This window comes from Stenella coeruleoalba (assembly GCF_951394435.1).
Source record: "Stenella coeruleoalba genome assembly, chromosome: 3".
Taxonomy (NCBI): domain Eukaryota; kingdom Metazoa; phylum Chordata; class Mammalia; order Artiodactyla; family Delphinidae; genus Stenella; species Stenella coeruleoalba.
This window is the reverse complement of record NC_137148.1, coordinates 134,135,887-134,152,165: the sequence shown is the minus strand read 5'-3', so window position 1 is coordinate 134,152,165 and position 16,279 is coordinate 134,135,887. Positions and strand designations below refer to the sequence as shown.

At 42.5% G+C, this 16,279-nt stretch overlaps 1 protein-coding gene across 11 annotated transcripts in view; it reads left to right on the top strand.

The window, feature by feature from the left end:
• The window catches only part of EBF1 (EBF transcription factor 1), a gene marked incomplete at its 3' end in the record, with an annotated part of 499,070 nt that overhangs the window by 15,615 nt on the left and 467,176 nt on the right, over window positions 1-16,279 (top strand). For 10 of the 11 annotated variants that reach the window (XM_079918126.1, XM_079918131.1, XM_079918119.1 and 7 more), the window contains one exon: window positions 4,953-5,288. The exons of the other annotated variant lie outside the window; for it this stretch is intronic. The remainder of the gene's footprint in view (window positions 1-4,952; window positions 5,289-16,279) is intronic. 11 annotated transcript variants of the gene reach the window in all.

The following is a 16,279-nucleotide window of genomic DNA, read 5'->3' as shown; positions in this document are numbered from 1 at the left end:
GTAAATCTAAAGGCAGAGATTGAGCCCTCTTTCTCACAAACCCTGTGCTGAATCAACAAATTGAATTGTAACTTCAGAGAAGCAGCTTCAATTCTGCCCGTGATTTTCCTGCCTTTTTTCTTTCTCAAAGGCAGAAGTGGATTGAAGCCAGTTGACTAGAGGATTTGCCTGTTAACTAAAATTTCCTGGGGTTAAAACTCATCAATCTTGTAAGGATTTGGCTTATGCATTCAATGTTTGCTTTGCATTCAATTGATGTAGGATAAAGTCCTGCAGTCCTTATTTTTAGAAATTAAGCAAATTGTACTTGTTTAGGATTTTGAAAGCTCTTGGTCTAAACTAACCTAAATTCCTAGTCCAGCACCAATAGAATGGGTGTTATGGGTAGTAATCGTGTGGCTATTGTAAGGCCAACTGGCCCGAGGCAGGGGAACACAATCAGATTCACAGGTTGCATCAGACCGAAACTCTCCGGACCACCCAGTTCCAGAAACTGACCTGGAGACTTTCCGGACCACCCAGTTCCAGGAAATGACCTGGGGACTTTGAACCCAGCCTAGCCTTCCTGCCTTTCGAGGGGCGGGACCAACGGTCCCCCAGGATACCCGAAAAGACCACCAAATAAGGAATACCCTGCGCCCTCCCAGATTCACCACACCCCTTTCCCTTCTTCCCCTATAAAGTCTTGACCAGCCCTCGCCCGGGTGCGACTTCTCTGGCCCCTTTCTCTCGGACCAGTGAACCTCGCTCGGGAGCGCTCCCTAATAAAGCTCACTTGAAGCTTTCCTCTGTTTCGCGGTGCCCTTTGTTAAGATCCGACCTTACAGCTATTATGATTAGTAATGATAGGAAGGTTATTTGTTTTGTATGTTTGTATTTTTGTGTTGTTTATTGAAGGGAATATAGTTAGTGATGTGGAGTATGTTAGCTGCAAGTAGAAATCTTTGCTGAGTACTGTGATGGCCATTAGTGTTGGTAGAATGATGTTATCATTTTTGTTATCTCTTGGATAATTATTCATTTGGGTCCAAACCCTGATAATGGTGGGCAACCTCCTAATGACACTGTAATGGTGTGGATAAGGATTGTGATGGGAGGTGTTTTATCTCATGTGTGTGATAATGATACTCTTGTAGTACATGATCTGGGTATAAATAGGAAGAAGATAGTGTTGTTATGATATAAATTAGTATGTTTAGGATTGTTATAATTGGAATATACGTTATAATAGCTGTTATTCATCCTATATGGGCAATTGATGAGGAGGGTGTAATTTTTTGCAGGTGAGTATGGCTAAGTCTGCCTCAGCCTCCAGCTATGATTTATAATATCACTATGATTAACAGTATGTTTGATGGATGGTGACATGTGGTATAAAACTGATAGGGGTGCAATTTTGTCATGTTGATAGCATCAGGTCTGCTCTTCATGGAATGCCTTGAGTTACTTCGGGCAATAAGAAGTGAAATGGGGAAAGTCCCACTTTTGTTTTTTTTTTTTTTTTGCGATACGCGGGCCTCTCACTGCTGTGGCCTCCCCCGCCGCGGAGCACAGGCTTCGGACGCGCAGGCTTAGTGGCCATGGCTCACGGGCCTAGCCGCTCCGCGGCATGTGAGATCTTCCCGGACCAGGGAACGAACCCGTGTCCCCTGCATCGGCAGGCGGACTCTCAACCACTGCGCCACCAGGGAAGCCCGGAAAGTCCTACTTTTGTGACAAGGACGATTGCTATGATAGTGGATGCTGCTAGATTAAAGATTTGTGTAATTCATTGTGTTCTTTGACCAGAGTATATTAGATTAATGATAATAGCCATATAAGTAGTATTGATGTGGTGGATTGTTTTAGAAAATATTTGTTGGATGCTTCTGTAGCTTATGGGTTCATGTTTTTTATTAGAATGGGGATACCATTAACCAGTGTGAGCTTGTTACTACAATTATATTTCCTGAGATAATGGTCAGTAGAATGATAGTAAAAACAATGAGAGTTTATTAGTACAGGAAGGATATACAACAATATTTTTGGGGTATGGGCCTTGAAGCTTTCTTAGAGAACCTTACTATATAGCATGTGGTGTAAAGTGGTAGCATGGAGAATGTAAAATTCTTAGGAAGAATTCAATTCCAGGAATAAGAGCATTTAAACCTCTATGATTTATTCTGTCAAAGTAACTCTTTTGTCAGACATATTTCTTAAGTTTGTGGTGGGTTGCCTGGTATGATGACAGGTAGTGAAAACTCTCGTATACATAGGGCTAATGTTAGTAGTAAAAATATTTTTATAAGGGATGTATATGTTGATCATATCAAAATTGTGGGTAGGATGCTCGAATTCATAGAAAGGAGATTGTTAGATGTGTTTTAATGATGACTTGGGCTGTATATAATTCTGGCACGTAGGGATTGTCGAATGCTCCTAAACATAGAATGTTGTGGAAATGTTTATTATAAGGAAATTGACATATTCTCTAGGAAGGATGGGGTGAATGGGCCTGCTACATTTTCTTCATTGAAGCCAAATACAGGTTTTGATTCTACTTCTGTTAAATCAAGTGGGGCTTCGTTGGATTTCTTCTACTGCAGAGATAATCAAATTCTGGGTAGGAGTCAGGAGAAAATTAGTCATAGGTGTTCTTGTGTAATAAATACTGTTGAAAGTGTAAGTGATCCATTTATCAGTAGGACTGAGAATAGAATACCTGCTAACAAGACTTCATATGAGATTGTGTGTGCTACTGTCCGTAGAGCTCCAGTGAGTGAGTATTTTGAATCTGAAGCTCATCTAGATCAGAGGATGGAATAAATGGCTAGGCTTGATATGGCTAATATAAATAGTATGCCTACATTTATATTAATTAATGGATAAGATATGGGAAGAGGAATTAATGTTGTGAGAGCCACGGTTAAGGCTAGCATTGGGGCAATAATACATAAGTTGATGATGTTGATGGTCATGGTGGTTCTTTAATAAATAATTTGAATGCCTCAGCAATGGGTTGTAATAATCCATAGGGGCTGATGATTTGGGGCCCTTTCTGGATTTGTATATAGCCTAGGATTCTCCATTTAGTTAATATGAGGAATGCTATGGTGAATTAAATTGGGTAATTTGTGAAAAAATGTTGATTATAAACATATTCTTAGGAAGAGGACTTGAACCACTGCAGATAAAGGTTTCAGTTTTACATAATTACTGGGCTCTGCCACCGTATCAAACCCTGTTCTACAGTAGGGTATGTATAAATTAATTGAATGTAGATTATACCATCATTTAGTTTGAAGACATTTTGTAAAGTAAGCAGTATTTCACTTGTCCTTTCCTACTGGGAGAAGTCTATAATAGACAGAAACCAACCAGGATAACCCAGTCTGAACTCCGATCACGTGGGACTTTAATCGTTGAACAAACAGACCATTAATAGCAGTTATACCATTGAAATGTCCTGATCCAGCATGAAGGTCATAAACCATATTGTCGATATGAAGTCTAGAATACGATTACACTGTTATCCCTAGTCTAACTTGTTACATTGATCAGTGTTTTAGAACAACAGATGATAAAGCATTTTGACTTAGCTGGTCTAAATTTTAATCATTCAGAGGTGGTTTTATTCTCCAAAAAATAAATGGCGCACGGCTCAAAGCGCACCAGATTCAGTAGTTCTGGCTCATAGGCTCAGTAGTTGCAGCGCACTGGCTTAGTTGCTCTGTGGCACGTGGGATCTTCCCGGACCAGGGATCGAACCCATGTCCCCTGCATTGGCAGGCAAATTGTTAACCACTGCATCACCAGGGAAGTCCCAGAATTGCAGTCTCCCTTTTAATATACCTTAAACCCAAAGAATCCATTGAAAATTGTTACAGAAAATAAGAGAATAAAATATTGTAAGGACTATAACAGAAGCATATAGTACACAGTTCATATAGACACATCCCAAGCAGTTACAAAGTATATTAAAAGGGAGGTTGCAATTTTAAAATAATAAAATAAAATATACCCACAAACTCCCAATATTTCCTGAAAAGTTGCAACCTGAAACCCTACTGTAGGAAGCAGAAAATTCCAGGAGACATTCTACAAATGAAAGATCTAAACCCTGTGGTTGGATAAGGAATTCTGGAAGGAAGGTATCCTCACCCAAGGAGAGCAGGTTCCTATAGTTCTCTAACATCACATCCCTGTACAATTCCCACTGATCTTGGTCCAGGCATTCCCAGTCCTCTTGAGAGAAATCTATGGCCACATCCTGGAATGTCAGCAGTCCCTGAAATTAAAAGTACACAGTCCATGTGGCCACGGGAAGAGTTCATAATGTAACCCAAGAAGAAAACAACAAGTTAAAAGAACTGGTTTTAATTTAGAAGAGTGTTTTGAATTATCCACTTATATATATATATATATATATATATATATATATATTTACAAAGTAACATTCTATACCTTATTTCTAACTACAAGTAAAGAGTATGACATGTGATCCACAAAACCAGTATAGAGACTATACTTATCTGGAAAAGAAATTACAAAATGATGGTTTCAACACAGGCATATGCATTTTTGAGTGTTTTATTTATGTCAAACTGGATAAAATGTGTATATTTCTCAGACAGAAAAGACATTTCGAGGTAGAAATGTACCTTTCAACTATTCATGGGTACACAAGCACACTAGGGAGATTGTAAAAGTGCAGATTCTGATTCAGTAGCTCTGGTGGGCCTGAATTCCATTTTTTTAACAAGCTCATTTTTAACTAGTGATGCTGCAGTCTCTAATTCATTAACCACAATTGTGAATAGCAGAGAGATAATAAGGAAAGGTAAAAATTCATATTTAACTTTGAACTTAAAGTGTTTTATGGATTTTACACGTTTAATAGAATAGTAAGCACAACAGCAACAATCATTTTTGAATATTTACTATAGACTGTATCTTTCTAACTTTTTGTGTAGGATTACAGTAAAAAGGCCTGGGCTGCGGTCACAGTGGGCGGGGCCCCCAGTGCGGGCCGCCCCTCCAGGACCCCCAAAGGGGCCTGCGCGCTCCTGGCGGCTCCCTCCCCCCGCACCCCATCCCTCCCGGAAGGCTTCGGGGCAGAGCCTTCCCACCCTCTGCGCCCAGAATGGAGCCCGCGCTTCCGCAGAGTTGGAGCTCCTGGCTTGGGTCTCTTCGCTCCGCCGTCACTGAACTGCCCCGGAGCCCGAGAGGAGGGCGGCCTCACTGAGGCTGCCGGCTCTGTAGGGGCCCCACCAGCCGAAGCCGCGACAGTCCTTGGGACCGCGCGCCAGGTAAGTGGACGCGGACCCTCCGCCTGGTTCGGTGCCGGGGCGGCAGAGCAAGACCAACTTCTGAGGGGCAGGGGTTCGCTGCCACCCGCCGCTGCTGTTTAGAAAGAGCTGCCTCCAGCATCTGGTTCTGGGGAACTTCGGTCCCTCCTCTCGCCCCTGCCCTCGGCCTGGCTCGCGGGGCCTGGTGGGCGTGGGGAGGGGGTCGGCCTGAGCGTCCTGAGGGGAAATCTGGGAAAGGGAGACGCAGGGTCCGGCTGGAGCGTCAGCGCCTCTCCTCCTGACTGCGGGGAAAGCGGCTTAAAACTCATCCCTAGGCTCGCAGGCCCTTATTCAACCAAGTCCCTCTGAGCCCCTTCCTCCCAGAATTAAAGTACCAGGGGGGAGGGGACAGGGCAGGGGACTGGCGCAGGTAGTGGGGAACATCAAAAGATGATTGTTACCTAAGGAAAACCAGATATGCCAAGTTAAGGAATTTAGCGCTTTTCTTTGTATGGGAGGATTCAAGAGTCTGGGCTCACTGAAATCCTTCCTTTGATATTCACCTCAGCTCTCTGGGGCCTGCATTCTGTATCTGCATACCCTGAGTTTCCTCAGGGCCCACCGGCTCACGTTGAAGGGCTGCAAGTGCTGATGACTGTGACATCCTTTCTTTACTGAGATGGCAAGAAATATTCCATTTCTCACAGGCTTGAGGGGCTGACAGTGAAAAAGAGTCGGAGAATCTCACTCAGCATGTACTTTGGCTGACATACAGATAATATTTATACTTAACTGTGCTAATAGAGGTTCTCAAGTCCAATCAACTTGTACCACTGCCCTCTATGTATGAATTTCATCAATATCATAAGATAAATGCTTATAGAATCGACTTAATCCATTTAAATAGGATAATGATTTTTAAAGGAAACATAATAGAAATATAACAAAACCTTTACCACTAAAGGCTGGGTCTGGATCAACCTAAATAATGTTCCATTGTTAAAATATTGAAAGATGTATTCAATAGAAATATCAACAAAAATGACAAATAATAAGGGCAGCAGAATGTTGAAATGTTCTATCTTTATCATTAAAGTGGCAGAAAATCATTTATTAGTAGGCACTGGGGGCAGAAGATGCCTGATTTTATATCTTTGTCATATTTGTGCAGTTGTTTCAACAAGTAACTTAAAGACAAAATTGAAAAACAAGGAGGTTTGTGCCCGAGATCATGTTGATGTGAAACCAGGGATGGCCACCTTGTGCCAAGTGAGTTAAGTTTACCTGGCCAGGTAGACCGCAGAGCTCCTGAGAAGCCAGGGTTGGAATTTTTCTGCTGGGTGCCCCTTAGGTTCTGGGACTTGATTGATTGTGAGTCATGTTTCGGGAAAGACCCGATCACAGGGAAAGGGTGGGAATAGAGTGATTTGGGGAGCAGCTAACAACATTCATCACGAGTCATGGCCTGATTGAATTTTAAAGAAATAGGAAAACAAATGCTTCTCATGGAATCAGAGAATGTGAGGGCTGGACAATCCCAGAAAATGAGGAATATTATCAGTCACATTTTATAAATAATTAGGCAAATGCCAAAGCACTAGCAACTGGGGAGTAAGAGGACTCAAATCTGGGGTGCCCCCCACCCCAATTTCAAGAGCAGGGTGTGTTTTTCAAATCTGTATTTCATCTGGTCTTTGTTTCTCATCCATCCTCTGTGTCTGCCTTTCTCAAGAAGGCTCAGATCCTCCGCTTTCACACCTTCCTGGCTGGCTGTGCTGCAGCCCCCGCCCTGGAACATCTGCGTGCATGGGTGTGCCTGCTCTCCCAGTGCATCACCAGCTTTGCCAGGGAGCTGCTGTATCGTGCACTGCTTGCTGTACCCCAGAGTACCTAGACCCTTCTGATACATGAAGGACATCCTCATCACCATGTGTGCACGCCCATCCCCTTATCTTATACCCTGCCTCTAAGCCAGGCTTGGGGGTGACTGCAGTGTGCATTCAGCTATGTTAGGTGCTGGGATGAAAGTGAAGTTCCCAACTTTTGAAGTTGCAGGCTTGAGGGGCACACAGTGACTTAAAGTCGGGTCACCTGACTTAAAGGGGAGGCTGTTTGATTTAAAGCCAGGGCACCTGAATTGAAGCCTGCGTCCCTCAGTTGCAGGACAAGACCAACTTTGGAGGTGTACGGGTTCGTTCCAAGCCAGCACTGCTGTTCAGGGAGAGCTTCCAGCAGCACCTTAGTCCACGGGAACTTGGTCCGTTGTCTTGCCCCTGCCCTCAGAGGGGGGCCACCTGCTCTTATTGAGGAGAATCAGGGAGGGGGAAATGCACAGTCCTGGCTGGAGTTGCAGCAACCCTTGTCTGATGGCAGGGAAGGTGGGCCAGGGGCTGTGTGGTGTCCTGGGGCTGGACTCGCCAGATTGACTCAGCCTCTCAGCCTCCTTACCTCCCACCACACACCCTACAGTAGTTTCCAATAATATTTAATTGTGCCTTAGGTTCTTGGTCTTCAAACTCATACACAGTCTCACAGGTCCCTTGATTCAGCCAATTCTTCTGTGCTCTTTCTTCTATTAGATGAAGTACCAGAGGGAGGGGCTGGGGGATGGGAGTGGAGGGACCCCGACAGCACTAGCTTCAGCTGACTAAAGAGAGCCGGGGCCTGCGCTATCACACATGTGTGAGGACCCTTAAGGTGGAATCGAGGGGGCCAGTTAGAAGCAGTCCTTGCTGCCTCAAGTGAGTATGGATCACCATCGGGTTGGGAGCACGCTGACTCCTGAGAAGTACTGTTAGGAGGATGTGTTCCTCCCTCGGCTTAAAGGACATGAGGGGGCTTCGGAGCTCCAGTTCCCCTCCAGCCCTCCAGTCTGAATGCACCCCAGAGGCCTTGAAGACCTGCCTTCCTGTCCCAGAACTTGCCAGGCTCCAGAATCCAGACTGCAGAGATGGTGCCTGAGCGCTCCAGCTTAAGAAGTGCTGTCCCTGGGGACCCAACAGTGGAGGGAGGAAGGGTGAAGGGAGTAGGGGGTGGGGCAGGGAGGGGTGACGGCCCTGGGAGACTTTGAGAGGAATATATCCCCACCCCCATCCCCTGCCCGCTGCAGCTGACGCATTGATGCCATAGGATCTCAGGGCCGTTTAGTCAGAGATGCCTCTGCTTCTTTACTCCTGTGTTCAAAACTATGCAAAACCAACTCTTCATCCTCTTGCTGCCTTGCCAGGACCTTTAAAGCACTGTTCTCTTGAAGCACTCATTCCCTAAACTGCAGTTTGGAGCTGTCCCAGCTATTTAAAAGTGTTCTCCTTAAACTGAGATTAAATCCTACTCTTTTGGAAAAACGACCTTCACTTTGGAGGAGATCGTCTTTTCTGCCCATTAATTCCTTCTACTGCCCTCTTAAGAACCCCTTTGCTCAAAGAGCTTGGTGATTTATTTTTTGCTTGATGTCAAAAAAAAAACCTTCCCCCACGCACCCCAAAAAGCTTTCCTGGAACATAAGTGTTTCAAAACCATGACAGAGTTTTGACATTAGTATACACTGGGTAGACTGCCTAGCAATCCCTCCAAGAGCCAGAGGTGAGCAACACCTTTACTTATTTGATTGGATGACCTTCAAGTTTAGGAAGGTCTCATTCTTATGACCCAGCAGATAAGACAGAGCCCTGGATGGCTGTGGCTGTGATTAGATAACTTCTGGTGATTTTATTTCCCTTACTGAGCTGCTGCTTCTAGGTTAAATTCGTTTTATTACCTGTCCATTTTAAAAGAAAGATTGACAAAGTCACTGTAATAGGTCAGGAGTCTGAGCTCAGGGTTGGTCAAAAGTACTCACAGGGTGGAAATTGGATAAAAATAGGTGGATAAAATAGGAGGGTTGGCAAGTACAGCCAGGACACCCGTGTTCATCGTGCATACTAATAAAGGCCAGAATCTCCTCATTTATCTCTGGTGGGAAGTTCTGATGGTTTCACAGGACCAAACTCAAATCATATTCAAACTAGGAGATTTCCCCTGAGCATAAAAGGTAGTATCCATCCCTAGCAGGAGTCACTGCAGAGGAATAAAGATGCAGATGTACAGAATGGACTTAAGGACATGGGGAGAGGGAAGAGTAAGCTGGGATTAAGTGAGAGAGTGGCATGGACATATATACACTAGCAAAGGTAAAATAGATAGCTAGTGGGGAGCAGCCGCGTAGCACAGGGAGATCAGCTCAGTGCATTGTGACCACCTAGAGGGGTGGGATAGGGAGGGTGGGAGGGAGACGAAAGAGGGAGGGGATATGGGTATATATGTATAGAATAGCTGATTCACTTTGTTATACAGTAGAATCTAACACAACATGGTAAAGCAATTATACTCCAATAAAGATGTTAACAACAACAAAAAAAAAACCCAAAAAACTGTCAGTCAAGCCAACGGAGACATTGTATGTGTTTACAGTTCAAGAAATCCACAAGAGAATCCTTTATTCTGTATGCAATGAATGGTCCATTCGAAAAGAAAAAAACTTTCTAAAATGTTTTTCCATTTATTGTTCAGAACATCATTTTTATACCTCTGCATTTCTTACTCTTCAAAACCAAGTCATGTGAGTTACAGGGAAGCAGCTGATTGATTTAAAGTTGGGTCATGTGACTTAAAAACAAGTAGCAGCTGATTGATTTAAATCCCAGTCATATGACAAGAGGAGGGGGTACTAAAAACTGCTTTTTCATCTCTGGCTCAGAATATCATATTTATAACTTGGTTTTTCTTATGATTTAGAAAACTTGAGCTGTCTCTCCTTGGAATCATCAGGAGACAAATACAGTATTTCAGGTTCATTCTTGAAACCAACTTCTCACGGTTAAGGTGTATTGACTAAAAGATCTTCCTTCTTCAAAATATTCCAAACCTCTGTAAAACACTTAATTGTAATTGGAGAAGAAAGAAGAATGAAATCAGGCCAGCAGCTGCAGGAGGCCAAGGCATCCCCCAGGACTAGGGAAGGAGGAGGAGGAAAGGCTGAGAGTTGCCATTATTGCAGACAACCTCCAGAGGGCGCTGAAGCAGCGGCAGAGTCCACCTGCCACTCCCAGTTTGGCACTCCAGGGTCAGATTTGGGTTTGGAGATGGGGTTGCTGTAACCCCAAGGAGGTGAGTAGAGAGGAGTTGATTACCGGTCTCCTCTGACTCTCTGGCCCAAATTGCCTGGCTTCACAGCAGGGACAGAGTTTTGCTTTCAGCAACCGACGGAGCACTTCCAGGCTGGTCAGGTTGCCCAGTGGCCCGACAGCCTGATGGGCTGACTGCGGTGTGACCGCCCTTTGTTTCTCCAGAATCTGTACATCAGGAGGTGCATGGCTGCGGGAGCCCACTCACCACCTTCCCCCCAAGGGGGATGGCACCTTCCCTGGCTGTACCCTATGATCACCAGGTACTTGAAATGAATGCAAGTTTTTTGACTTCAAGGAAAAGCCCACATAACCACTTCTGCCTCATAATGTGTGCGATTTACTATAATGGAAGGACATTATAAAGAACAGGTAGAAAACTCACCTGTTGGTCTCTATGTAGGAGTTTATTTTGCACGAATCCCTCCTACACGAGTAGATAGCAGAGGTTTATTTTTGTTCCTGTGTGTGTAGTTGTGGCAGAGGATGTAGGTATGGTGATTTGAAGCCCTCCAAGAAATATTTTCAGAATTCTCAAGACTTCTCTTGATTGGAACCGAAAGAGACCTGGAAAAGGAGAAGAAAAGGAGGAGGGAGAACGAATGACTGTTTCTCAGTAAATTCACCTTCCTGGTTGATTGTTCTGTCTTCTCATTTCTTTTAACTTCAATGTATGTCTAATGGAATAATGTAGAAAGGCTGATTTTTATGCTTTAAAAGATTTTACATCACAAAGAAACTAGAAGTGTCTAACAGAACTTATTCAAATCAGTTTTAGATAGAGACTTTGATATTAAATTTGTATACTAAACTTGGTTAATCCATATTTTCTCTTTCTTTTTGAGTGAATATTTGTAACATATTTTTGTACATAATAATTTATCCTAGATATACAAAATTGTGAGAATGGGTAACATTTTTTACCACTTAAATGATTTCTTTTAAATGAATAGATTGTACACTTTAAATGCCAATGTTATGTCTTACATGTTGTTTTTGATTTCCTTGATTTCCAAAACTTGTGTTTATGTAATTGATTTCTATCTAATAATCTGTCTCCCCTTTATTGTTTCTCTATATCTTATTGATCTATAGTTAATTTACATTATTATATCAGTTTCAGAGGTACAACATAGTGATTCATACATGTTTAGGTTCTTCTCTATTTATACTTATTATAAAAGAGTGGCTATATTCCCCATGCTATACACTACATAATTGTAGATTATTGATTTTATACATAGTGGATTATACCTCAAAATCTCCTACCACTCTTTTGTTCCTCCACCCTATCTCTCCCTGCTGGTAACCACTAGTCTGTTCTTTAATCTGTGAATCTGTTTTTTTTTGTTGTTGTTTTATTCAATTTTTTAGATGTCACGTGTAATTGATAACATACCATGCTTGTTTTCTCTGCTGCTTATTTTACTAAGCATAATACCCTCCAAGTCCATCCATGTTCTTGCAAATGGCAAAATTTCATTTTTTGTTGAAGTCATCATAAAAAATCTTTTTTATCCCCTAACCTATTGATGAACACTTAGTTTGACTCTGTATTTTGGCTATGGCAAATAACACTGTTATGAACATTGGTGTGCAGTTATTTTTTTGAAATAGTGTTTTTGTTTTCTTCTGATATATACCCGAGTGAAATTGCTGGATATTATGGTAGTTCTATTTTTAGTTTTTTGTGGAACCTCCATTCTGCTTTCCACAGTAGCTGCACTAATTCACATTCACATCAAGAGTGTACAAGAGTTTCCCTTTCTCCACATCCTCACTAACCTTTGTTATTTGTGAACTTTTTGATGACAGCCATTCTGACAAGACTGAGGTGATATATCTCATAGTTATGATTTGCATTTTACTGCCGATTAGCTATGTTTAGCATCTTTGTGAGTTCTGGCTGTCTATCTGTATTTTTTCCTTGGAAAAAATGTCTCTAGGTCTTCTCATTTTTTAAAAAAAGATTTTGGGTGTTTTTTTGATATTCAGTTGTATGTGCTGTTTCTGTATTTTAGATATTAACCCTTGCTTGGTCATGTTTTTGGTGTTAACCTCTTATCATGTGCAAATATTTTCTCTCCTTCAGCAGGTTGTCTTTTCATTTCATCTTTGGTTTCCTTTGCTGTGCAAAATCTTTTAAGTTTAGTGAAGTCCCATTTGTTTATTTTTGCTTTTGTTTCATTTGCCTTAGTAGACTGGACGTAAAACTGTTGCTGTCATTTATGTTGAAGAATGTTCTATATTTTCCTCTAGGGACTTTATGGTTTCTGGTCTTACATTTAGGTCTTTATTCACTTTTGAGTTTATTTTATATATGGTGTGCTAAAATACTCTAATTTTATTCTTTTCCATGTAGCTGACCAGTTTTCCCAGTACCACTTATTGAAGAGACAGTTTTTTCTCCATACTGCCTGCTTTGTCATAAATCAATTAAATATAAGTGTGTGGGCTTATTTCTGGGATCTCTGTTCTATTCTAGTGATCTTTGTGTCTGTTTTTGCTCCAGTACGATTTTCTTTGATTACTGTCACTTTGCAGTATAGTCTGAAGTCAAGGTGCGTGATGCCTCCAGCTCTGTTCTTTCTCAAGATTGTTTGGCTGTTTGGGGTCTTTGTGTTTCTATACCAATTTTAAAATTACTTTTTCAAGTTCTGTGAAAATGCTTTGGTATTCTGGTAGGGACTGCATTAAATCTGTAGACTGTCTTTGGTAGTATGGTTATTTTAACAGTATTAATTCTTCCAGTCCATGCACATGCTATATTTTCCCATCTTTTTCTGTTGCCTTCAACTTCTTTCACCAATGGCTGGTAGATTTCTGAGTATGTGTCTTTTACCTGCTTAGGTGTGTTTGTTCCTACATATCTTATTCTTTTTGATGTGATTGCATATGGTATTGTTTTCTTAATTCTTTTCTTTCTGGCAGCTTTGAGTTTTGCTTTTTCTTCTTTTTCTAATTCCTTCCGGTGTAATGTTAGGTTGTTTATTTGATATTTTTCTTGTTTCCTCAGAATAAGCTTGTATCACTATAACTTCCCCCTGTGAACTGCGTTGGCTGTGTCCCATAGATTTTGGGTCATTGTGTGTTCATTTTCATTTGTCTCTGGGTATTTTTAGAATCCCTCTTTAATTTCTTCAGTGTTCCTTTCTTCCCCTTTTATTCCCTTCATCTGTGATGTGAGGACTATCTTTAATATTATGTTTGGATTTCTTTCAGTTGTGTGTGTGTGTGTGTGTGTTTGTGTGATTATTTTAAGTTGCTGAGCTCTTAAGTTCACATGGACACTAACAACGCTGCACTGTTACTCTGCTCTCCCAGAGTTACTGAATTTGACCTTATATTTTACATCTACTTGTTTTGTGTGTCCCTTAACTTCTTGTTGTGAATATAGATGATTTTTTTACTGTTTTCTTTCATGCTTCCTATTAGCTGTGTACATGGTTGATTTACTACCTTTGTTGAATATTTGCCTTAACCAATGAGGTTTTTCCTTTAGTAAGTTTCTTTTCATAATTTTTATGTTTCAGTCGTGGCCTTTTCTTTTTCACTTAGAAAAGCCCCTTTAGGATTTCTCATAAAGCTGGTTTGGCAATGCTGAGCTCTTTTATTTTTGCTTCTCTGTAAAACTTTAGATCTCACCATCAAATCTGAAGGAGAGCCTTGCTGGGTAGAGTATTTTTGGTTATAGGCTTTTCCCTTTCATGACTTTAAATATACCATGCCACTCCCTTCTGGCATGCAGAAAAGTCAGCTAATAACTTTAGGCAAGTTCCCATGATTGTAACTTGTTGCTTTTCCTTTGCTCCGTTTAATAGTGTCTTTTTATCTTTACTTTTTTTTTGCCATTTTAATTACAGTGAGTCTTGTTGTGGTCCTCTTTGGGTTGATTCTGTTTTGGCCTTACTGTGTGTACTGGACTTTGTTGTCTGTTTTCTTTCCCAGGTTAGGGAAGTTTTCAGCTCTTATGTCTTCAGGTATGTTCTACACTGCTTTCTCTTTCCTTTTTGCTTCTGGGACCAGTATAATGCAAATGTTAGTATACTTGATGTTGTTCACAGGTCTGTTCAACTTTCCTCATTTCATTTTATTCTATTGTTTTACCGTTCATCTTCAGTGATTGCCAGTACTCTGTCCTTCAGTTTTCTGATTCATTCCTCTGGATCATTTAGTCTACAATAGTTTCCTTTTAGTGTATTTTTCATTTCAGTTATTGTATTCCTTATCTCTGTTTTGTTGTTCTTTAATGGTCTAACTTTTTTCAAACATTCTAACTTCTTGCTCTGGTTGTCGGTTCTTCTCCTGAGTTCTTTGATCATCTTTACAGTCCTTACCTTGAACTCTTTCTTGAGTAGATTGGCTGTCTCCACTTCACTTAGATCTTCTTCTGAGTTCTTGTCTCGTTCCATCATTTGGATAGTGTTTCTGTGTCACCTCATTTTTCTTAACTTGCTGTTTTTATTGCTATGTATGTAGTAGGCTCGTTACATTTCCTGACCTTGGAGAAGTGGCCTTTTGTAGGAGATGTACTATGTGTCCCAGCAGCCCATTCTCCCCTGCTCACTAGAACTATATGCTCTAGGTGTTCCCCCTATGTGGGCTGCTTGGGCTCTTCTGTTGTGGTGGGCTGACTACTGTGGGTGGTCTGGTAGGCTTGGCTGCCCCTAGAGTGCATGTTTGCCAGACCCTGCCTAGTATGGAGGCTGTCTGTGCTGCTTGGTGAGGCTAAATCATAAGGCAGCTGGCTGCACATCTCTGGGGGACACCACATCTAGTGCTGGATCATTTATGGGTTGAATTGCAGTCCAGGTGATATCAGGGCTAGTGCCCAGTCACTGGTCCTGGGGCGATGCTGGCTACTGGGAGGAAGACACAGGTCCTGAGTTCTGGCTGCAGGACCCAGGAGTCACAGAGTTGGTGTTGGATCACTGTTCCTGACACAACTATCTGCAGGGTCTGCAGTATCCCTAATCTTGTATTGGCATTCTGATGGGCAGGGTCAGGACCCAGCTGAGTCCATGGCTGCTTCTGGCCTGCAAGTGAGTGTTCTGGTCACACTGGCTGCTGGGCTGTGGTATTCCTGGAGATGGTGCGTGCCTGTTGGTGTATGAGGCTGATCGCACTGCTAGAGCAGGTTTGCTGTTGGGTAAGTCCAAGCTCCATCCAGTCCCTGTGCAGTAAACACCTGCCAACGGTGAGGCTGATTCCGAGGCCAGAGCAGGCTCACTTGTCAGAGGGGCCAGGGACTCTAGGGCTGGTGTCTGTCCACTGAGGTGTGGAGGCTGGTCCTGGGGCTTTTGGTGGCTGGGCCCATGTCCAGGGGCAGCTGTGCATTGAGAGTGTCTGAAGACAGCCTGTTTGCTGGTGGATGGGGCTATGCCCCTGCTCAGTTAGTTGCTTGGCCTGCAGCATCCTAGTACTTGTGTCTATAGTCTGGTGGAAATGGGTAGGACTAGGTCCTGAGGCTAAAAAGATAGAGGGAGGATTCTGAAATTATGCTTGCTGGTACCAGTGGCCACAAGGTAGAAGGAACTCCCCCAAACTGCTGCTGCCAGTGTCTGTGTCCCTGAGGCTGTGCTGTAGTTGCCCCTTGCCTCTCTGGGAGATTCCCCAACATCAGGAGGTAGGTGTGACCCAGGATCCTTTCACATGACTGCCTCTGTTCTGATTCTCGGATCATGTGGGATTTTGTGAGCATCTTTTTTTTTAAATTAATTAATTTATTTATTTTTGGCTATGTTGGGTCTTCGTTTCTGTGCGAGGGCTTTCTTTAGTTGTGGCGAGCGGGGGCCACTCTTCATCGCGGTGCGCGGGCCTCTCACTATCGCAGCCTCTCTTGTTGCGGAG